A 25,354-nucleotide genomic window follows, 5' to 3' on the forward strand; every position below is an offset into this window, starting at 1 on the left:
GACACCAATTGCCTGTGTACTATACCTTCAGAGCCTGATTGTTTCAGAAGCAGGCATGTTCTCCAGGGTGCTCAGTCTATTTTGGAAGGAGAATCATAAACTTGCAGAGACCACACTAAGGTAGAATGAGGCCAGCCATTCATAACGTTGGAGAACAAGACAAATGGAATAGTCCTAGGTAAGGCCCAATGAGTACTGGGCTGGGTTTGGGTAGATTCCTGGAGGAGGTTGGCTTGAGTTGGTCCTTGTAGGAATAGGACTTATGATTTGGAACTTCAGCCTTCCTAAATGGTTGACCCAGACACCATAATTTCTGATCACTAGTTTGACAGAGAGCCACAAATTAATATATGCCAAGTGGCTTTTCTTGGAGCTCTTAATATCATAGGGAGTGTCAAAAACTACTAGGATGAGCCTCTCTAAGAATACCAAAATGTCTCTCTCAAGATAGTCTGCTGAAGCCCTCCATTCTTAGCAGTATCCTGTAGGTTACATGGGTAAGTTATAGCAAGAGGGATACTCTACTGGTCATATATCAACGTGTCATTTATTGTGTACTTTGTGTGTTTGTTTGTGTGTTTGTGTGTGTGTTTGTGTGTGTGTTTGTGTGTGTGAGTGTTTGTGTGTAGTGGATGTGTGTGCATGTGTGTGTTTGTGTGTGTTTCAGTATGTCTGTGTATATCCCTTAAGATCTGGGGATTCTATGTTTTTGATTTGGCCTGAAAATAAACCTGTCTCAATTTCAATGGTATGATAGTCATGAGACTGAAAGCCTTGCTTTGAGCAGTACAACATCTCACCTCTTCTTCACCTTAGATGCATATTGTAATTTCCTGGTGTGTGTTATACATTCTTTTTCCGATATATACTGATTATGTTCCTTTGATTTTTGTGTAGCAATAGATTCTTCAATTGAGAATTCTTACCTAAGAACAGGAAAGTAGTCTTCATGGGTTTAAGTCAGAGCCTTGTCTTTAGTAGAGTGTCCTGGAATGTTCTTGACAAGCTAGTTTATTCCTTCAAGGTCCCTCAGGAATTCCAGCTGATCAGCTCCCTCTTTTTGTTTGCTGGCTCTGCTTTTCTCAAGTCCCTAATAATAAGTTTAATAAGAACCAAATGGACCCAGTACCAAGGAGCAACTGTGGGGCAAATCCTAGGCTAGGGTATTTCAGGATTCAGTCTGAATTCACGTAATCCTTGGATCTCAGTTCATAAAGTTATTTGATCCTTGGAATAAGCCCTACCATAGGAACAACTTTGAGTCCTAGATGCTCATGATGCAACAACAGCAAGCAATGACTGACCTGCAGAAAATGCACTGGCAGATCAACGAATGTTGTACAAATCTAATCAACTCACAAAAGAAACTGATAATGCACAGGGTGTGACCCCAACACTAGGAAGAGAAGGTGTCAGCACATTCTTGTCTTTGAACAAAACTGTGGATCAGGTTCTATATTTGAAGCATACTAGGAAGCCTGCCTTTTAAAGGAGTCTCTAGGATTTCTACTTGTAGTTTTTTTGGCCAAAAGTAAACAGCCAGTTAACTTATATATGAAACGAACTTTTCTAATCAGATTTTCAACTGTTCTTAATGTGGTCTTGATTGCTATTGTAACTACTTATAGTGGGAAAACTATCCAACAACATTGGCATTACTTGGAGAAAAACACAGGAATTAAGAACAGGGATGTAAGCAGAAACTGCTGTGTGAAATCCATGTACCTGAGTGCTGAAACCTCTGACTAAGGGCTCTTCTGTCTTCTTTGCTCTTGGTGGATAGTGAGTGAACACGAGAACATCATGTGGCTTTTTGCATCTTCTCAACATCCTGGATATTTCAATCATTACCTGCTATCAATTTCTTTCCAGATTGGCCTAAACATGGCTCATTATTCCTTGGCTTTGGAGGTTTGCCTGGAATTTTTTATTTGAAAGATGAATTTTTGTAGCGTCGAATCTGCAACCGGAAGATTTTCAGGAGTTATGCTGAGGTTTAATCACATCTTTGCCTCAGACAGAACCTTAGGCTTAGAATAGTCCAAAGCACTCATCCTGTGTTGTTTCCATGGCACTCTTTACTATTGTTATTCAAAATCATTTGATCTGACTGAAAATCATCCTGAAGGAGGTTTTAGAAAAATGATGACCATCAGACATTGCTGGGGCTGTCAAATGAGAATCCATGTATAAATCTTCTGATTATTCAACCTTTGAGGCTGCAATTCGAGAACAAGAAATAGGTGTCAGCAGAGAAATTGTGGCACATTAGTAATGTAGTGGTAAACCTCAGAGTGGCCTTGAAGTGGAATTGTCCAGATGTCCATCAGTCAGTACATCAAAATGTCCAATATTTTCCAGCCCTTCCATGGATTTATTCTGAGTTTGATTATACATGCAACCATTTGGCATTGAATTCGTCAGTCTTATGTGAATCGAAATATATCGACAGTATCTCTCTGCAATTCAAAAAGGTTTTCCTTGGATTGTGGTTGTGGAGATTTCCTAGTTGTTTGCGCTGATAGATTTGTTCGCATGTCAGGTAGGATATGATAAAGGGAACCCCTATTGGTAAATGCTGCTCATTTTGCATTCAGTGGGGGAACAGTGAGTCAGAGGACTGAAGAGGCTCATATGCCACCACCAATGGTCCAGTGTCTGAAGTTAAGCTTACTGTTCAGAGCCTTGTGAACTTCCTAAGCAGGCTTGGATAACATGCTAAGATACCCTATTTCTAAATCTGGTATTCAGTTGAATCCGCTATATTGGAAGAGCTGTCTATAGGTTATTCTCACTATGTACATATCCCATTGAATGTTTTATTTTTGCTTTTTGTTTGTTTGTTTGTTTGTTTTTTGCTTTTTTCCTTATTGTACATTAGTAGCCTGGGTGATTTTCTTATATTACCATCAACTGGGTCACTAACCACATTCTGCAAAATCCTCTGCTTATATTTGTGAACAAATGCTTTTGGTTGAGTTCAAAAGTTTGTATGTTTGTCTGTGTCTGTCTGTCTCTTTGTACGAGTGTCTGTATACATGCATGCTTCCATGGACAATATAATCTAATGACCAGGATTAGGAGACAATGAAAGAAAGACTGTAGGACGCCCTGAAGCAGAAAGCACTGGTCACTCAGCAAAAGGACTTGGCTGAGAAGAATCATCATCATATTGCTGTCACTGAAATGAGTTTAAAGTAGAGGATGGGAGGACTCAGGTAGATTACCTGTACTTGTAAACATTCTTTTCTGGTGTTTGACTTTCTACATAGTTCTCTGCAGTTGTCAGCTAGAAGCAGTTCAGAATATTGCTGTGGTACATTTTAAAAGAAATTCTGTCCACGAAGTATATGTGTTCCATATAGATTCTACCTATTATATACACATCTATCCCAATGTTCTCTCTGGTATTTTCTGAGCCCATTGCCTTTAAGTTTCCCCCAAATACTTTTATGATACTTATAGACAAAGAAGTGATATAGTTCATTTCTTCATGAGCATCTCCTTTAGATTTCAGTGCCTCCCATTGGGAAGATTTTCAAGCAGCATATTTTTGCTGAATTTAATATCATTGAAGTGTGCATGTACTTCCTGAAATATTGATTCTCCGGGTCTTGGCAGATATTGAGGTTTCAAGTTTGACCCAGGCAGATTGCTACAGTGGGGGAATAATAATTGCCTTCATTTCTGTAATGGCCAGATGTCCAAGGCCTTCCTACTTTTTTGTAGGTTGCCACATCTCTCCTCTACTGACATTAAGACATTGCAACATGACATTACACTACAAAACATAAGGATGACTCATGTAATGTGCAGTTCACAATTCTATTTCTAGTCATTTTTAAAAGCTGAGAAAATATGGAGTCTTGTGAGACCCTTTCCCTATTTTCTTGGGCATGAGAAAATGATCTCAGATTAAATATCATACTGTATTATCCTGCTGAATTGTCCTGTTGTGTTTTATATAATTGACATGACAGGTCCCTGCCAGGCCTTTTCCACCACTCAGTCTGAAATACTCCTTCAGATGCTTGCACTGTTCATACACCAGTACTATATCTCTCAGAGACAGAACTGTCCACCTGGAGCACTGATTGTGCAAAAAATTTTAAAACCTCATGCATCAGATTCCTCATAACAGTAGCAATTTAGGATGCACATGAAAGAGCATGAGGCATCTCATGGGACATGCCCCATGTTTAATCATTTGAGGACTTGAGCATCAGCAACCAAGCACCCTGAATGAGGCATGTCTTCACACATTTTCGAAGGAATATTTACCATCTTGCCTGATGATATGTTATGTTTGCAAGGGCAGCAACTGGCTGCAGATGTATGTTGCAATACCTGCAGCAATTGAATACTGCCTAACGTACCTACTCTATTTGGTTTTTTGTTTGAAGTTTGATTGTTTTATGTGTTTGGTTTTTCTTGTTTACATTTGAAATTTTGTTATTCATCTGTTAACTTTTGTTTTATTAATTAAAATGCTATATTACTAAGGCTATATACATTGAACTCATTGACTCCACACTTTATGTTGTTTTTGAATAAATTAATCAGGGCCTATAAATGAAAAATGTGACCTCTAAGCATTTGCTCATAATAACCTCCTCTGTCATGTGTGGTTCCAGCAGAAGCATAAGGCCACAGTGGTTTTCTGCAGTTCTCAAGCATCTTAGGCTTCATCACCGGTTTATAGCCAGGCAGAGCTGCACAGGAAACTATGTTCTGGATGTAGTTTATATGCCATGCTCTGTGGATCCCAAATTCATGATGAAAAATATCTTTGCTATATCCTTGTGCTCTTAAATTTAGCAACCTTTATTACCACAAACAAAGCAGAAACTGAGAAGTATTTCTCTAATACATTAGAGAAAATAAAAAGATTCAATATGGGAATATAAGAAGAGGTCAGGACACAAAGAGATATATGCCTGTGGATTCCTTGAAATATAGATAGAATCAGCAATGACTGCAGATTTTAATAATTCCACGAATTTTGTAGGAATGAATAGTTTTATTATTGTTGGTGGTTTATTTTTAGTTATTCTTGATAATGATATTTTTGCTGAATTCTATTTGATGTATATTATACTTTCTTTTGTTGGAGGGGTCTTTCGAGTTTTTACAATTTTCACTGGATAGTTTTTATCCATTTTTCAAATATTATGCCCTTTCCCAGTTTCCACTAATAAAACACCCTATTCTTTCCCCACAAACCCTGCCTCCATGATAGTGCTATTCCACCAGACCACATTTTCCCTCCCCACTTCCCATGTTTGTTTGCAAGCCATTCTGCCAGTGGACAGCAAAGACCATTGGATTTCACCCAGACCTGAAGTGACAGAGGATTGTTATTTAATCCTTTGATCCTCTGGGATTCAAATTCTCAAATAGATGAGTTATTGTACAGTCCCTGTCCTGAACTTTTTTTATTCCTTGTGTGGTTCATTGTTTTAACTGAATAACACCTAAATAAAGCAAGAAGTTTTTTTGAGACCTGTAGGGACGCATACAGGAGTAGTCATGCTAATGGTCTAAACTATGAGGCATACATGTAGGGCATTAGTAGGCTTAGGATCATGCCTTAGCATCTCATCATTGTAAGGGTTGGAGTAGTTCTCTCATACCTCATTCTGGAACGTATTACAGAGTCAGACCCATCAGATGAAATGAAGAAGTGAAGAACTCTCCTGGGAGTGGAGCTGGTGAGTAATGCCTGGTGATGCACAATCAAACCAGTGTTAAGGGCAAGATTCATACTAGATTTGGGATTTGGAGCCTTAAGCAGAGACAACACATCTCTGTTGGAGAATGTTTCTTTTCTAGACTATGAAGAGTGAGGGGTTGTAAATCCTGCTCTTTCACAACATTAGAACTCACAGTATAATATGAAGTATTTTCCTCTGATGAGTGATTAATGTGGTGATCCCAGAATGATGTGATTTTAAAAACCATATAGGAATTCCAAATATCCAGGGGCTCTTCCGTGAATGAAGAGGCTGTAGTTTGAACTTTTCCTCAGTATATTCTTGAATTATGAATAAAGTAACTGATTGCATTTGTAAATATAGATAGGCAGGTAAGGCGAGTGAAAGCAGGTTACAATAACAGCTTCTTTATTCCAGTAGTAAGTTATACTTCTGGAAATAGGAATGTTCTAGATTTTATCTGGCTTAAATTTGTGTAAATTTAAAGGTGTAATTTCCTACCTCACAAATTCAGACTGAATTTAGAAGAAATCGCTCACAGTTATGCCTTCTAAATTTTGGTTTCAGTTAATGCAGATGTAGTCCAAGATGAAAACCATGAATAGCAATCCTTTTCATATTTCCTGCTTCAATGATATGTGTTAGCACTTATCACAATGAAAAATCAAAAGATATAAATGACTGGAATGAGAAGATTCATCTATGTTTCCCAGACCTCACAGTCATGATGACTTTTCAGTGGCTCTTTCTGAGCATAGATTCTCCTAATATGGCTAAATAACTTATCTCATATTTTGAGGGACATCAGAAGGAGGGAGAAAACAATTTCAAAAAGTCTGTTCTCTCCCTAAAAGTGTGGATTGAGATTCAGATAATTATAATCTAATAGTATTTGTTCCTGAAATGAAGGTAAGATATGGTAAATTAGTAATCATTAGACAAAAAAATAAAAATAAAAAAATCCTAAAAGAGAAAACACATAAGAAATGACAGAAAGAGTTTTTGCCAGGCCCTTTGATTTTCTTCTTGAATTTCTCCTGATCCCTTTTTGGTCATTCCATGCATAGTGAGATGGAAAATACTTCCTCCCTTAAACAGAATACAGCACAGAAGAACACTTTGTGCTCTTCTTTGTAAAGAACAACTAGAAGCATCCATTTACTTTCAAAGAAACATGCTTTATATTATGATTTGAAGTTTCTTCTAGTGTCAGAGAAGCAAGGTTGGAGGCAGCAATCCTAGGAAACTAAAACAAGAAAGCTTCCATTTATTTAAGTCTTTGAAGTTCCTCAAAAGTTCAGTTTTAACAGAGTTGTCTCTATGTTGGATTACTTCTAGCTAATTCATAGTTCTCTTTGCGTGTTAAGTATTTTAATCCACAATATTTTATTATTTATTTTCGAACAGTTGGTAGGGGAATTTCAAACAGATTTTTCCCCAGTATGTTTTTTACTAGCATAAAGGAAGACTAAGCACATTTGTGTGTTTATATTGTATTCTGCACTTATTAATGTATTTATCAGTCTTAAGAGACTGTGATACATTTTTAGAGTTTTTAAAATAGTATCACATAATCTGTAAATGAGACCACTTTGACTTCTCCATTTTTCATTTCTCTCCTGTATTTTCTTCAGCTGTCATATTGTTGTAGCTAAAAATACACAAACTGTACTTCATAGGTATGAGAAGAATGTATATTCTTGTCTTGTTCCTGATTGTAGTGGAACAGCTTTGAATTTTTCACTCTTTAGCAAGATGTTAGCTTTGGGCATGTTGTATCTTGCGATTGTTATGTTGAACTATACCTTCTAAAGCTATGGCTTCTCAAGGACTTCTGTCATGAATTAATGTTGGATTTTTTAATAGGCCCATTTTTTGCACCTAATATGATAGTGGTGTCTGTTGTGCCTTTAATTATTTTATGTAATAGAATACAGTTGTTGATAAATGTATGTTAAATCAAACTTGTATGTCTGGACCTAAGAAAGCTTACCTGGTCGAAGATTTTCTTTTTAATTTTGTCTTGAATCTGTTTTTAAGTATTTTATTGATAATATGTGTGTATATGTAGAAATTAGTCTGTAATACTCTCTTACTCTCTTTTCTGTCACTTGACTGTAATTCTATTTCCCTCTCCCTTTTCCTTCCTGTTTGTGCCTTCTCCCCTTGTTTCACTCCCTTTCCTTTTTTTTCTGTCAATGGTTGGGTTTTTAGAGACTGAAAATAGATTTTCAGGTATGAGATCCTTTTGTCCAATTTATGGAAGAGTCTAAAAAATTTTAAATGCTCTTTAAATGTCTAATCAAATTGTAATGTTGAATATGTACAGACCTATGATCTTTTAAGTGGGAGAATTTGAATACTTGCCTTTATGTCATTTTTTAGTGTGGTGCTATTTGAATTATGCACACTGAACTGATTTAATACTGGTATATCAAATACATCCAGTAAATCATGAATACTTTAAAAGAATATTCTAGTTTTGGGAAGGTAATTATAAAAATACTTGTGTTTTCTCCATGTCTCCTTTCTTCTCTTTAATTTTATTAATTCCACCTGTCCTTTTACCTAGCTTGGCCAGAGTTTATGTCAATCTTGTTAATATTTTCCAAGAACAAACTCCTCCTCTCATTAATTATGTTTTTGTCCTCATTTTATTGATATCAGCCGTTATGAGTTTGATATACATGTTATACCCCTTCCACAAGGATCAAAGAGCATCCCAAAAGATGGGACAAACAGACTGTAGGTCCCCAAATTGTGGGTGTATCAGAAGGAAGGAAGAATATCTTCAGGATAAGGGGAGTGTTGCCCTCATGACACATAGCATCTTTGGTCTCCTGTAAAGCTTCGAGCCATTTAACAGTCAAGAATGCAGTGAAAAGACCTGAGGGCTCCTACTGCTAAGTGCCATACTATGGACAATTATTGTCTTCTGTTGGATGATTGATTATTTGTAAGGGTTTATTCTGGGGTTATTATAGAACAATTTATTGTGGAAGATATACAAACATAGGATTTGAAGAAGTATATAGAGAGATGTAGGAAGCATAAATGGGAATAGTATCATTAAAATACATGGGTGGAAATTCCCCAACAATAAAATGCTTAATGCATATTTCTCAATGTTATGTATGTAGAGAATGTTTTAATATTTAGGGATGTTTCATTAAGTTACTTTATGAAAAGTTCTTAAGTACTTAATTAAGAGAGTTCATATTTCCTTTGTTATGGATCAAGGGGAACATTTCAATTCTCCTGGGGCAACACAAACTTCTTTAGGAACCATGGAAATCAGTATAATGTTTTTTCCACAAGGTGGTTTTGGGTATACCTCGAGACAACTCCTGGGCATATATGCAAAAGTTGATTCATCCTAGCATAGAGACGCTTGCTCCACCATGTTCAATGAAGTTCTGTTATAATGTTCAGAATTTGGAAATATTCAACTTGTCCATTAACAGACGAATACATAAAGAAAATGTGGTGAATTTACAGAATGGATTGCTGCTAAATAATTGCTAAAGGAAAAAGTACAGCATGTCATTCTCTGGACAATAAATGGATCTGTAGAAGTCATTCTGAATGAGGTGATCCAGATCAAAAAGTAAAAATGGGGTATGCATTCACTTTAATCTGAATATTAATTCTTCAATCTGTGTAACTAAATGATCACTTTACTGTAAGAAGCTAGAGAAGTGGGCTAAGTCTGTCTTCATTTTGAGAAGTACAAATTAACTTATGGATTGCTGAGGGACCCTGTAAGGAGCGGGAATGTCAAATGTGAAGAGAAAGGGAAGAAGGTGACAATGGAGGGAATATAGAGAGGGACAATTAATATTAAGGAACATTTGAGGTATTGAATGGAAGCCTAATGGAGTAGAAATACAATTTTTTATTTCAATTTTTTTATAAAGGTAGCTTAAAATTTATTATACCTGCAAGGACAGATGATAAAATATTTATTGGTCCATCTATGTGAAATTTCAGTTATAAGCAAGTCACAAATTTATGGAGTTTATATTCCAGTTTACCTTCATAACAGATGACATATATATATATGTATATATGTATATATATATATATACATATACATATATATATATATATATATATATATATATATATATATATAGAGAGAGAGAGAGAGAGAGAGTTTACATTGAAAATGTCATCCCTCAAATTGGTCTTTGTTCATTGAATCTGCCAAACCATTCTGATCATCATTTTTTCTAAGAGGGTGCTCCCCATCTACATACACACTTCCACTTTAGCACTCTAGATAAAGGTGTCTCTCTGGGATATTAAATTTAAACAGGACCAATTGCCTCCCTACTCAGAGATAGCAGATGAGGTAGTTGTCTTCTCCATATGCTCTGCTATCAATGTAGCAGAAGCCATGGACTGGCCTAAGTATACACATTACTTGGTGGTAAAGTTCCTCAGCCTTTCAAGGGTGAACTTAATAGATAATGATGTTCTTCATATTCGGTTCTAATCCCCTTCACCTCCTTCGGTGTTCCTCTAACCCTTTTTTGTGGTCATCAGGCTCAGTTAAATTGTTGACTCTGAATATCTGCATTGTTCTCAGTCAGGTGCATGAAGAACCAATCTGTGGAAAGCCCTATCAGGCTCTCACTGCAAGCCCATATTGGCAACAGGAATATTTCCAGGACTTAGAATCTGTTAATGAAATAGTTGTCATGGAGGGGTGGTCTCTGAATGGCCTTACATTAAGCCTCTGCTCCTTTTTCTGGCTTTGCTTTATTTAAGACATAATAATTATATTTTATATTTTTTAATATGTGGGTGCAGCCATCCCGATAATGGGGGGGGGCATGTCTAGGTTCAGAAGGAAGAATCTTGTGGTCCTCTTTCCCTGTTGCTAGTTATTTCAGCTAACATTATCCTAGTAAGTTTGTAGGAACCTCTAGCAACTCTAGCATCTGTGATTTTCCATGGTTTACCCAAGTTCCATATCCCCACTGATGCTGATTTTTATTCATTCCACTTTTCTTCTGGTTTACTCTCCTGTCTTCTAATTGTTTCTACCCCTTTTGTCCATCCTTCTCTGTCTCTAGGTAGTTCCATCCATCCCTGTGTCTCCCATGATCACTTTGTTCCCTTTTCCAAGTGGGTTTCAAGCATCCACAATTTGGCCTTTTACACTGTTAACACACATTTGACAAATGCTTTGTATAGTGGGTATTCTGTACTTTGGGACCAATATTCACTTGTCACTATGTCTTTTTCGATTCCTGTTACTTCACTATTTTCCTGTTCCATCCCTTTGCATACAAAATTTTGATGTCCTCATTTTTAATACCTGAGTACTCTTCCTTTTTTATAAATAAAGAACAATTTTTGCAATAGAGTTCAGTTGAGGTATATAAGAGTTGTTTTCAGCATATAGCTCATGTAATTAGACTGATATGGACATATTCAACCACATGTCCTTGTTATATGTGGATCATGTTTGAGTAAATGCCCACAAGTGAGTTGTGTAGCTGGGTCTTCAGGTAGAGCTACTTGAAATTTCCTCTGAACCAACAATTTGTATCCAAATTGGTTATACAGTTAGCAATCCCACCAGCAATGGAGAAATATTACACTTTCTGTGTATCCTGGCCCTCTCTGCTATTGCCTTATTTTTTATATTAGCCATTCTAGTTGGTGTAATGTACAATCTCAAGATCTTTTTGATTTGCCTTTTTCTGATAACTAAGGACGATAAACATTTCTTGATGTATTTCTGAGGCATTGACATCCCTCAGGTGTGGATTCTTGGTTTACCTGTTGACTCCAATTTAAAACTTGCATTATTTTGGTGCCTGTGAGTCTAACTTTTTCAGTTCTTCATTTGTTTTGAATTTTAGCAATCTCTCAGATGTAGGGTAGTAAAACTCTTTTTCAAATCTGTACGTTGTTGTTTTGCCCTATTGACATTGTCCTTTGCTTTAATGAATGTACTCAGTTTTCTGATATTTCATGTATCAATTGTTGATTTTAGATCCTGGTCCTTTGGTATTCTGTTCTGAATAATTTCTCCCCTGAAAATGTGTTCTAGGCAGTTTCCTGAACTTTTCCTTCTATTAATTTCTGCATATCTGATTATATGTGGATGTCCTTGATTGACTTGGCCTTGAACTTTATAGAAAGAGCTAGAAATGGATCAGTTTGCACTGTGGCACATGCAGACTTCCAGTTCTGTTAGCATCATTTCTTAAATTGCTTTCTGTTCAACATTGAATTATTTTGGAATCTTTTCAAAGTTCATGGGAGCATAGGTGAGTGGTTTTATTTAAGGATCTTCAGTTCTCTTCCATACATTTACCTGTCTGTATTAGGATACCTATGAAGTCCTTGTTCCCTATTTCTCTGTAGTATTTCATAAGGTTAGGAATAGTGATTCACACACAAGTCCTATATTGTTTGGAATTGTTTGGGCCATTTTGTTTTTTATTTGAGTATTGAGTTGCAATTTTGAGGCAGATGCTTTAATCTGTATAATGTTTTGTTTGGATGACCTTTTCTGACTATGCTACTCTTTCTGATCCATGAATATGGGGAATTCTCCCATCTTCTGGGATCTTCTTTGATTCATTTCCTCAGAGAAAGAAATTTCAATTTCTTGTGATCTGTTTTTTCACTTACTTTTCTGGAGTTACACCAAGATATTTTATATTATTTGCAAGTATTATGAAAGATGTTGTCTTTAATTTCTTTCTCTGCCTATAATGTTGTAAAATATTAAAAAAATGTACAGTAGTCTCTTACATTGCTAGCTCTGGCACCATGGTTCCCCAAGATATCTCCTCGATATCTTGGCAGAAACACATCCAACTCCTTGGCAGCCCAGTGAGTCCTGCTGCCTCACACTTGGGTACGCTCAAATCATCACATAAAAGAAGACACAACACGATAACCTTAAATTAGTTCATAAGATATAATTGCCTATCTAAACATACAGAGCCCAGTACCATCCATCCCTTAAGAACATTGATAACAACCTGTAAATGCACAGATCAAGATATTTATGTCAGCCTACATTGTCCTTCCACAGCTTCTGCGCCTCTCCTCCTCCTCTCACCCTCTCTCTCTTTGTATCAGGCTAATCCTCTTCCTGCAAACTTTTCTCCCACCCATCTTTTTTTCTCATCCAATGACAGGCCTCCTCTTATCTTGTACCTGCCTCACCTGTGACATCATCCCACATTCATCATTTTTATCTATTTTAAAAAAATATTTTCTCTCAAATATAAGCTGAGCACAACTATTGTTATTTTGTAATAAAGGCATAAAATATATCTAACACCCAGTCCAAGACTATATCAGTTAAACAGAACATTTAGTTATCCATTACAGCTTAAGAAAGGCTTAAAATATATATTTTATCTTGGCTAGCTTGTATAGTATCTTATAACTATCCAAAAAATGTATATTCAGAGTTAAACAGCCTGATAGGATATGAGACTATAATCAGTCTTCAACCTGGTCAGAAATCTGAGAATGATGAAATATCTATACACTTAGGAAGCCTAACATGGTTTCAAGAACTGAGAGGATGTAGAGACAAATCTCCATTAGCACTGTCCCCTGTTAGCAACATGTGCATGCAAGTCTTCAGTCTTCTGGCCCAAAATCAACTGACAGCCTCTTGAAATGCAGATTTTGAAGGGCTGATCACCTTGTCTTGGCAGAGTTTATCAGTCAACTATTCTGCATAATTTGTCCTTTTTTGGACAATATTAGTCTTCATATGAAACAATCAGTTTTGTCAAGTGGCTGCCTCGCCACAAAGTATTGCCTCACCTGGAGGTAGAGATGTTCAAATTCTTCATTAAATCCGCCAAAGTGGAACTGTTAGGAGCAGGTATTTCTCAAGAAAAGATAAATTTAGATATCGTTTTTTTGGATTTCTGACATTTTTGAAAACTATCTATTTATATAAGACAATTTGTACTTTTCTATATCTTAATAATATCTTGAAAGTACTCTCACAAAGTCAGCAATATGTTTGCTATTTGGCCCTTAACACACATGTGTGATCAATTCAGAAGTTTGTAATGACATCAATAGAAGAACTGGCTCTAAACCTTTTACTTTTAAATTTTTAATAAATGAATTCTATATCAAAGCAAAGATATGATTTTAGTTTAGTTAAAAAATGATATTACACCTGTATAACTCAATCTAGATATTTCTTCCCTGTAAAATTCAAACCAATTCTAAATTCCTCATAAAAACAACTTTAGAATAAACACTTTCAATAGCCCATAGCCCAGGGAATTGGGGCGATGACTCCTCAAGCTGTGCATGGGCATTGAGAAATCCTTTGTGGTCGGGGGTAGGAAGAATGAATCAAATCCTGTAGCTTATGTGTCCTGACTGGACCCAGCTGATAGTCCTTGAGACAGGAATTGAAGTAGGCACACTCTGTAAAGTATAACTCAAAAGACCAAAGTTTAGAATTGAAATTTCTTTTTGTTTGATTCTCCTGCATTAATTTTTTTGGCAGTCTACCTCTATCAAATCTGATCAGTATGACTCTATGAGGTTTCCAGAGCCTAATCACACTTTTTAAAAACACAAAGACAAAATCTTTTTCCAAAAATACTGTGTTCCTTAGTCTGTAACCAGAAAAGCTTGTATCTTGCACTCTCTCCCAGAGTAATAATATAACCATAAAACTGAAAGTCACACAATCTATGAAGATTAAGCAAATTTTTAAAAGGGAAGTAAGGTAAATAATGAGCGTGATAGGCTTTTGTACTCTATCATATCAGGAAATTAACCCAAAATTCTTTTGTACTCAATGTAAAGGGAATCTGAGCTTCCTGTTGTGGTAGATATAAAAAATAACCACAACCATTGCTGGCCAGCATCAATGAGCCTTATGGTCTATGGTGGATTAATTCATAAAGCAAACCAAATACCTTCTATCAATTCGAATATCAATAAGCAACATATTAAACCAGGACTTTAGCCCAAAATATATCCATCTGTTAAGCTCTCTACCCAGAATCACAGATTTTTCTTTAACCTTAGTAACTTCTATAAGATATGTCTGCATTCACTCTCCCTGGTGTTTAGACATTTATCACAACTCTATACTTGGAGTTAGTGACCAATTTTTCCCTATCTAACTTCAGAACAATAAATGAAAATCTACACATTATTTGGGTAATCACTTTACTCTCCTTAAAACAAACTTAAATACCTTCTATCAATTCTAAAACCAATAAGTTACTTAAAACTCAGGACTTTACCCAAAATATATACATCTGTTAAGCTTTTTACCCGGAGCGACAGATTTTTCTTTAACCTTAATAACTCCTATAATATATGCCAATATTTACTCTCCCTGGTGTTACAGACATTCATCACAACTGTCTACTTGGAGGGAGTGACTAATTTTTCCCTTTCTAAGTTCTGAACCGTGGATGATAATCCCCACCTGATGCAGGTAATCTCTTTACTCTCTTCTTTCTAAAAACAAACTTAATCACCTTTTAATAATACCTGTAATTAAGAAGTAGCTGGTCTAACTAGTATTTCAAACCAAAATTCCAGTAAAGCCCACATTAAAAAGAATATGAGTACCCTGAAAGACTTTCTAAACAACTTTCTTTAAAAAGCAGCTTTTAATCTCTAACTGTCTGAGCTGCCATTACTTATCACATATGCCAGGACCTATAACAGGCCAGCCCAGGCTACTTCCCTGTTCTTTCTTAAATACCCTACCCTTGAAAGATCACATGACTTAACATGGTGCTGGCATCTTCTTACTTTTAAAATAAAAATTTTCTGTCAACTCTTAGGATTACTCCTGGATTTTTGTCCATCACATCAGTTTGCCATCTGTTGTAAAAAAATATTTTTGTGATGAGAAAGGCCACTGTTGGGTTTGAGTTAATTGTATGTATAATCAATTTGATGAAGTCAGTTTTTTTTCAAGTACAGGATTACTCTGGTAGTAAATCTTGGTTGCTTATGTATACTATCATATCATGTGTAAAGAGTGAAAATTTAACTTCTTCTAGTCTGTTTGTATCCATTTGATGTCCTGTGGTTTTCTAATTACAATAACTTGAAATTTGTGTCCTGTATTTTGTAAATAGGTAAACAGTGGAGTCCACCTTGTTTTTTCCCTCAGGTTAGTAGGATTCCTTCATGTTTCTCTCCATTTAATTTGATATTTGCTGTTGGTTTGCTGTATATTGCTTCCTGTATGCTCAGTTATGTGCCTTGCAAGAGAATCAGCTGAGACATCAAGAGAATTCTCTCAAGGAGAAGTCTAATTGCTTCTCTCAAAGCAGTGAAGATCAGTGAAGACAAAGACTGGGGACCAAAGAAGCTTATCAAATCTAGCTATGCAAACACCCCATCACTCTCTATGAATCCTATTGATATTTTCTCCAAACATAAGATGTTTTCCCCAGAAGCTGGTCTTATCAAAACATCACATGACTCTGACTAAGAAAAACCATGTGGCTCTGCACTACATGATACATCCAGACAGTACTTCTCTAAGCTGCCTTTAAGCAAAGTTAATTCAATAGCCATTTGAATGACAGAATCAGAGCGTGATTAAAGTGAATAATTTACTTAGTACTGATTTTCACAAGGATGTAAAATTTCTCCAGCCCTGTTTGAGGAAGTAGGAAGTTTTGACTCTTTCCATCTTTTTAGAAGTTTCTCGTGACCCAACTCTTTCGATATGTACATGATCCCTCCTATCTTTGATCCTGAACTATATTATAAAGGGGCCTGGAAGAAAACTGTGCAATAGGTAAAGGCAATGTGCTACTGAGTTTTAGCTGAGAAATCCGACTTTGATCTGAAGAGGATATCTACATTAGATATCAACTTACTGGAAGCAAAGTGGCTCAGCAAAGAAATGCTGCCATCCTATAGATAACAGTTTAAGAGACAAGTTTATTTTTTCCAATGGTTTTTGGTATTGCATACCCCAGATACTGGGGCTTACAGATATAGCAAAGACTTTATACACCAGTACAAATGATGGACTCTATTCCCTAATAAGGAATGAAGTGAGCAAATATGCTTAGGTCTTTTAAGAGGTAAATTTATATATAGACCTAGAACTTCCAGATGCTTCTGAACAATTTGAAGTGTTTTTTTCTTTCATGAAACTAAAGTTACTGCAAAGGGTGTTTAAATGAAACTCAAGGCCATGAAAATATCCTGGATTATTCATGGCCAAACTCCTACATACAATATTGTCAACCTGGTCCATGTTGTTGAGAGACATGATGGTTACCAATATTAGTGAAAGAAGCAGATAAGTTGGGTCTCATTTAGGATCTTAAACATATATCTCCTAAAGAATTGTGATTTTCTTCTTAGAGGCAGGGGAGCTCTGGCTTTTTAAAACATTAGTGAAATATAGCAGGTGCTCCTCATGAACCATCCTGGATTACAGTTTGAGAAACCCACTGACATCAATCCTGTTTCTCTGTGGCCTCATTATGACTTAAGGGCAGTTCTTAAAAATGATGATATGAGATAAAATCCATTGTCCAAGGTACCTTTCTTTACCTAATGTGGATTCTCTCAACCGATGAAAAATTTGATTCATTTTTTTCTTAGATGGGAGCATCATCATGAATGTAGAACCAAATATTTATGGGCTCCATCAGTTATTGTAACTGAAATGTTTTGGACTCAAAACTTATAGGAAGGTCTTTCTTCCAATAGAGTAGAACTTATGACTCTGACTCAGATTGTGAAAAAGGAAAGTCTATCATTATAGACCATGAAAATCACTATGCATTTTTCACTCTGAATTTTTATGCTATGATATACAGGGAAAGGAGGATCTCCAATGCATGTTCATAAAGTAATTGGAGTGATTCTATACTGGCATATGAACTACATACTTAAACACTTCTGGACAAAAAAATAGCACACACAGGCCAGAAGACTAGAAGGGAGGAAGTAAACACAATGCAGAATTCATTGAAATAGAAACACAGAGAAATATATAGTCAATAAAACCATGAGCTTGTTCTTTGAAAATCTTTATACAATGGAGAAACCTTTAGACTAGTTTACTAAAAGGCAGAGCAATTTTATCCACAGTAACCAAATCAGTAAAGGAAAGGTAAAATAGCAACAGAAAATGTGGAAATTCAGAAAATCATGTGTCATTATAAATGCTTACACTCAACAGTACTAGGAATCTAGAAAAAAATATGAAATTATAGACAGATACCATGTATAAAGTTACATCAATTCACTAAGTCTCTAATGTTGAAGAGAGTGTCCAAACATTTTTGAAGCTTCATACAACTGATTTGTATCCAATTTCAGAACCTCTATATGTCTCCAAATATTTTCATCCATAAGATCATGAAATAAATGTTACTGCAAATTGTGTTTTACCACTCACTATAGTGACATGGAATCACTGTGCAATGTACCTTTCCAAGTGAATGAACCTTGCAGAATCAGGCTGGCCCACATGTCTAAGAGCTGTGGTTACTACCACTATTAGAGAAGTTAACTCTGTTTCAGAAACTTAAACTCATATAACACCAGGAAGTTGAGGATATACTGAAAGGAACAAAAGAACCTTGGATTTTTATTGCATGTGTGATACAGTAGCAGGTTCTATTCCTGAACCATCCTGGAGTCTGGATTGAAAATCCACTGCCATCAATCCTGTTATGCTCTTACCTGAAGTTGATGCAAACATGCTAACGAATGGTATAATGAAACCAACAAAGTCTATATCATCTCTGTAGGCTTTTGGATACACTACATATTAAGGAAGTTTCTGAAGCAATGCTCTACATTGATGGTAAACTTCAATAAACATGGAACCAGGTACAAATGGACTTATGTTGGTTACTGCAAGTGAAATGTTGCAGACAGTAGAGTTAGAGCCAGAATACATGGTGAAAATATGTATCTGCCATCACATGAGAGAATAGTCACTATGTTTTGTTACTGCCCATGTGTATGGTATGAGCTAAAGGGAAAGAAGTATCCTCATATTTTCCAGAAGATCATTAAAATCAATGTGTAATTCTTAGCTTTCCAGGTGAATATTTGCATTCCCCCAAGATTTTCTTGGTTTCAGGTCTTAGAATATCAAGTTAGTGTCTGTATAGAGCACAGACACTTATAAGGCACTGATTTGTCTGCCCCAAACTGGCCCAAAGGACAGTGGGATGTACTGACATTTTGCTGACATACTCTGACACATTGTTGTCTGAGACTCAATGGTATAACCATGGGAAAACTGAGAATGTACAAAGATCAAAAGGAGAGCTTAAGGTCAAAGGTTGGTGTTGAACAACACAGAAAAGATTGCTATGAGAGAAAATATTGGCAGGGCTCTGATAACTAACATTCACCAGGATCCCTGTCTGGGGTCCACAATGCTGAATTTCTCACACTTAAATATGTTGTAACTAGACTTGTAAGGTTGTGTCTGTATATCTAAGCAATGTGTTAGGTTTGTAGTAATATCAATCTAAAACACTGATATTTCTTTGAGAAGTGGGCATATATGAGGGTCTGAGACAATGGTCAAGACTGGGAGAATGACTTCACTGATATCTGTCAGAAAGGGGAAGTTAAGGGTACACAATTGTTTTAAATAAAGACTTTTATAGGTCAGAAGATGTTTTCTCCACAAGACTGAAAAAGCTCAAAAAATAGCTACAAATTCCTCCAGGTACTCTTCCACGACTTTAACCACTCCCTCATGATTGTTTTACATAGTAGCTGAACATTCACAGTCAAAACTGAATAATTAAAGGTAATGATAATTGTATCCACAGGAAATTAATTTTCCATGTGGACTTCAAAGTTGTTGTCCGGTGAAAATAAAGAAAAGGACGTTACAGGTTACAGGAGAAAACTCTCATTAGTGTTCGAGGAAGGGTGCATAGGCCTCCAACTTGACCTATTGTACCACATAGATGGAGAAATTTATCAGAATTTTTTTTATTAACTTGAGTATTTCTTATATACACTTCGAGTGTTATTCCCTTTCCCGGTTTCCGGGCAAACATCCTCCTAATCCCTCCCCCTCCCCTTCTTTATGGGTGTTCCCCTCCCCATCCTCCCCCCATTGCCGCCCTCCCCCCAACAATCTAGTTCGCTGGGGGTTCAGTCTTAGCAGGACCCAGGGCTTCCCCTTCCACTGGTGCTCTTACTAGGATATTCATTGCTACCTATGAGGTCAGAGTCCACGGTCAGCCCATGTATAGTCTTTAGGTACTGGCTTAGTCCCTAGAAGCTCTGGTTGCTTGACATTGTTGTACATATGGGGTCTTGAGCCCCTTCAAGCTCTTCCAGTTCTTTCTCTGATTCCTTCAACGGGGGTCCTATTCTCAGTTCAGTGGTTTGCTGCTGGCATTCGTCTCTGTATTTGCTGTATTCTGTTTGTGTCTCTCAGGAGCAATCTACATCCGGCTCCTGTTGGCCTGCACTTCTTTGCTTCATCTATCTTGTCTAATTGGATGGCTGTATATGTATGGGCCACATGTGGGGCAGGCTCTGAATGGGTGTTCATTCTGTGTCTGTTTTAATCTTTGCCTCTCTATTCCCTGCCATGGGTATTCTTATTCCCCTTTTAAAGAGGAGTGAAGCTTTCACATTTTGATAATCCGTCTTGAGTTTCATTTGTTCTAGGCATCTAGGGTAATTCAAGCATTTGGGCTAATAGCCACTTATCAATGAGTGCATACCATGTGTGTTTTCTGTGATTGGGTTACCTCACTTAGGATGATATTTTCCAGTTCCAACCATTTGCCTACGAATTTCATAAAGTCATTGTTTTTGATAGCTGAGTAATATTCCATTGTGTAGATGAACCACATTTTCTGTATCCATTCCTCTGTTGAAGGGCATCTGGGTTCTTTCCAGCTTGTGGCTATTATAAATAAGGCTGCGATGAACATAGTGGAGCACGTGTCTTTTTATATGTTGGGGCATCTTGTGGATATATGCCCAAGAGAGGTATAGCTGGATCCTCAGGCAGTTCAATGTCCAATTTTCTGAGGAACCTACAGACTGATTTCCAGATTGGTTGTACCAGTCTGCAATCCCACCAACAATGGAGGAGTGTTCCTCTTTCTCCACATCCTCGCCAGGATTTGCTGTCACCTGAGTTTTTGATCCTAACCATTCTCATTGGTGTGAGGTGAAATCTCAGGGTTGTTTTGATTTGCATTTCCCTTATGACTAAAGATGTTGAACATTTCTTTAGGTGTTTCTCAGCCATTCGGCATTCCTCAGCTGTGAATTCTTTGTTTAGCTCTGAACCCCATTTTTTAATAGGGTTATTTGTCTTCCTACAGTCTAACTTCTTGAGCTCTTTGTATATTTTGGATATAAGGCCTCTATCTGTTGTAGGATTGGTAAAGATCTTTTCCCAATCTGTTGGTTGCCATTTTGTCCTAACCACAGTGTCCTTTGCCTTACAGAAGCTTTGCAGTTTTATGAGATCCCATTTGTCCATTCTTGATCTTAGAGCATAAGCCATTGGTGTTTTGTTCAGGAAATTTTTTCCAGTGCCCATGTGTTCCAGATGCTTCCCTAGTTTTTCTTCTATTAGTTTGAGTGTATCTGGTTTGATGTGGAGGTCCTTGATCCATTTGGACCTAAGCTTTGTACAGGGTGATAAGCATGGATCGATCTGCATTCTTCTACATGTTGACCTCCAGTTGAACCAGGACCATTTGCTAAAAATGCTATCTTTTTTCCATTGGATGGTTTTTGCTCCTTTGTCAAAAATCAAGTGACCATAGGTGTGTGGGTTCATTTCTGGGTCTTCAATTCTGTTCCATTGGTCTATCTCTCTGTTTCTGTACCAATAACATGCAGTTTTTATCACTATTGCTCTGTAATACTGCTTGAGTTCAGGGATAGTGATTCCCCCTGAAGTCCTTTTATTGTTGAGGATAGCTTTAGCTATTCTGGGTTTTTTGTTATTCCAAATGAATTTGCAAATTGTTCTGTCTAACTCTTTGAAGAATTGGATTGGTATTTTGATGGGGATTGCATTGAATCTGTAGATCGCATTTGGTAAAATGGCCATTTTTACTATATTAATCCTGCCAATCCATGAGCATGGGAGATCTTTCCATCTTCTGAGGTCTTCTTCAATTTCTTTCTTCAGAGTCTTGAAGTTCTTATTGTACAAATCTTTTACTTGCTTGGTTAAAGTCACACCGAGGTACTTTATATTATTTGGGTGTATTATGAAGGGTGTCGTTTCCCTAATTTCTTTCTCGGCTTGTTTCTCTTTTGTGTAGAGGAAGGCTACTGATTTATTTGAGTTAATTTATTCCCAGCCACTTTGCTAAAGTTGTTTATCAGCTTTAGTAGTTCTCTGGTGGCACTTTTGGGATCACTTAAATATACTATCATATCATCTGCAAATAGTGATATTTTGACTTCTTCTTTTCCGATCTGTATCCCCTGGACCTCCTTTTGTTGTCTGATTGCTCTGGCTAGAACTTCAAGAACTATATTGAATAAGTAGGGAGAGAGTGGGCAGCCCTGTCTAGTCCCTGATTTAGTGGCATTGCTTCAAGTTTCTCTCCATTTAGTTTAATGTTAGCAACTGGTTTGCTGTATATGGCTTTTACGATGTTTAGGTATGGGCCTTGTATTCCAATTCTTTCCAGGACTTTTATCATGAAGGGGTGTTGAATTTTGTCAAATGCTTTCTCAGCATATAATGGAATGATCATGTGGTTTTGTTCTTTCAGTTTGTTTATATAATGGATCACATTGATGGTTTTCCGTATATTAAACCATCCCTGCATGCCTGGAATGAAGCCTACTTGATCATGGTGGATGATTGTTTTGATGTGCTCTTGGATTCGGTTTGCCAAAATTTTATTGAATGTTTTTGCGTCGATATTCATGAGGGAAATTGGTCCAAAGTTCTTTTTCTTTTTTGAGTCTTTGTGTGGTTTAGGTATAAGAGTAATTGTCGCTTCATAGAAGGAATTCGGTAGTGCTCCATCTGTTTCATTCTTGTGGAATAGTTTGGATAATATTGGTATGAGGTCTTCTATGAAGGTCTGATAGAATTCTGCACTAAATCCGTCTGGACCTGGGCTCTTTTTGGTTGGGAGACCTTTAATGACTGCTTCTACTTCCTTAGGAGTTATGGGGTTGTTTACCTGGTTTATCTGTTCCTGATTTAACTTCGGTACCTGGTATCTGTCTAGGAAATTGTCCATTTCCTGTAGATTTTCAAGTTTTGTTGAATATAGACTTTTATAGTAAGATCTGATGATTTTTTGAATTTCCTCTGAATCTGTAGTTATGTCTCCCTTTTCATTTCTGATTTTGTTAATTTGGACACTCTGTGACTTCTCATTAGTCTGGCTAAGGGTTTATCTATCTTGTTGATTTTCTCAAAGAACCAACTTTTGGTTCTGTTGATTCTTTCTATGGTCCTTTTTGTTTCTACTTGGTTGATTTCAGCTCTGAGTTTGATTATTTTCTGCCTTCTACTCCTCCTGGGTGTATTTGTTTCTTTTTGTTCTAGAGCTTTTAGGTGTGCTGTCAAGCTGGAGACATATGCTCTTTCCTGTTCCTTTCTGCAGGCACTCAACACTATGAATTTTCCTCTTAGCACAGCTTTCATTGTGTCCCATAAATTTAGGTATGTTTTACCTTCATTTTCATTAAATTCTAAGAAGTCTTTAATTTCTTTCTTTATTTTTTCCTTGACCAGGTTATCATTGAGTAGAGCATTGTTCAATTTCCACGTATATGTGTGCATTTTTCCCTTATTATTATTGAAGACCAGTTTCAGGGCGTGGTGGTCTGATAGCACGCATGGGATTATTTCTATCTTTCTGTACCTGTTGAGGCCCATTTTTTGACCAATTATATTGTCAATTTTGGAGAAAGTACCATGAGGAGCTGAGAAGAAGGTATATCCTTTTGCTTTAGGATAGAATGTTTTATAAATATCTGTTAAGTCCATTTGGCTCATCACTTCTCTTAGTCGGTGTACGTCTTTGTTTAATTTCTGTTTCCATGATCTGTCCATTGATGAGAGTGTGGTGTTGAAATCTTGTACTATTATTGTGCGAGGTGCAATATGTGTTTTGAGCTTTAGTAAGGTTTTGTTTACGTATGTAGGGGCCCTTGTATTTGGAGTATAGATATTTAGGATTGAGAGTTCATCTTGGTGGATTTTTCCTTTGATGAATATGAAGTGTCCTTTCTTAACTTTTTTGATGAATTTTAGTTGAAAATTGATTTTATTTGATATTAGAATGGCTACTCCAGCTTGCTTCTTCCGACCATTTGCTTGGAAAGTTGTTTTCCCGCCTTTCACTCTGAGGTAGTGTCTGTCTTTGTCTCTGAGGTGTGTTTCCTGTAGGCAGCAGAATGCAGGGTCCTCGTTGCGTATCCAGTTTGTTAATCTATGTCTTTTTATTGGGGAGTTGAGGCCATTGATGTTGAGAGATACTAAGGAATAGTGATTATTGCTTCCTGTTATATTCATATTTGGATATGAGGTTATGTTTTGTGCTTTTCTTTTCTTTGTTTTGTTGCCAAGACGATTAGTTTCTTGCTTCTTCTATGGTATAGTTTGTCATTTTATGTTGGGGTTTACCATTTATTATCCTTTGTAGTGCTGGATTTGTAGAAAGATATTGTGTAAATTTGGTTTTGTCATGGAATATCTTGGTTTCTCCATCTATATTAATTGAGAGTTTTGCAGGATACAGTAACCTGGGCTGGAATTTCTGTTCTCTTAGCGTCTGTATAACATCTGTCCAGGATCTTCTGGCTTTCATAGTTTCTGGTGAAAAGTCTGGTGTGATTCTGATAGGTCTGCCTTTATATGTTACTTGACCTTTTTCCCTTACTGCTTTTAATATTCTTTCTTATTTTGCGCGTTTGGTGTTTTGACTATTATATGACAGGAGGTGTTTCTTTTCTGGTCCAATCTATTTGGAGTTCTGTACGCTTCTTGTATGCCTATGGGTATCTCTTTCTTTAGGTTAGGGAAGTTTTCTTCTATGATTTCGTTGAGGATATTTACTGGTCCTTTGAGCTGGGAGTCTTCAATCTCTTCTATACCTATTATCCTTAGGTTTGATCTTCTCATTGAGTCCTGGATTTCCTGTATGTTTTGGACCAGTAGCTTTTTCCGCTTTACATTATCTTTGACAGTTGAGTCAATGATTTCTATGGAATCTTCTGCCCCTGAGATTCTCTCTGCCATCTCTTGTATTCTGTTGGTGAAGCTTGTATCTACGGCTCCTTGTCTCTTCTTTTGGTTTTCTATGTCCAGGGTTGTTTCCATGTGTTCTTTCTTGATTGCTTCTATTTCCATTTTTAATTCCTTCAACTGTTTGATTGTGTTTTCCTGGAATTCTTTTAGGGATTTTTGTGTCTCCTCTCTATGGGCTTCTACTTGTTTATTTATGTTTTCCTGGAATTCTTTCAGGGATTTGTGTGATTCCTCTCGGGAGGCTTCTACTTGTTCTCCAAGGGAGTTCTTCACGTCTTTCTTGAAGTCCTCCAGCATCATGATCAAATATGATTTTGAAACTAGATCTTGCTTTTCTGGTGTGTTTGGGTATTCTGTGTTTGCTTTGGTGGGAGAATTGGGCTCCGAT

At 36.7% G+C, this 25,354-nt stretch overlaps 2 long non-coding RNA genes across 2 annotated transcripts in view; both read left to right on the top strand.

The window, feature by feature from the left end:
* On the top strand, positions 1 to 25,334 carry LOC108353317 (uncharacterized). Its single transcript, XR_001842843.3, has 5 exons — positions 1 to 178; positions 5,656 to 5,711; positions 15,091 to 15,180; positions 15,836 to 15,870; positions 18,485 to 25,334. It is a non-coding gene; the product is annotated as an uncharacterized LOC108353317 (long non-coding RNA).
* Positions 1 to 25,354, top strand: part of LOC103694561 (uncharacterized) — a 365,469-nt gene that overhangs the window by 146,700 nt on the left and 193,415 nt on the right. The gene's annotated exons all lie outside the window — the stretch shown is intronic.

The sequence above is a fragment of the Rattus norvegicus genome, chromosome Y (genome assembly GCF_036323735.1).
Source record: "Rattus norvegicus strain BN/NHsdMcwi chromosome Y, GRCr8, whole genome shotgun sequence".
In the NCBI taxonomy this organism is placed as follows: domain Eukaryota; kingdom Metazoa; phylum Chordata; class Mammalia; order Rodentia; family Muridae; genus Rattus; species Rattus norvegicus.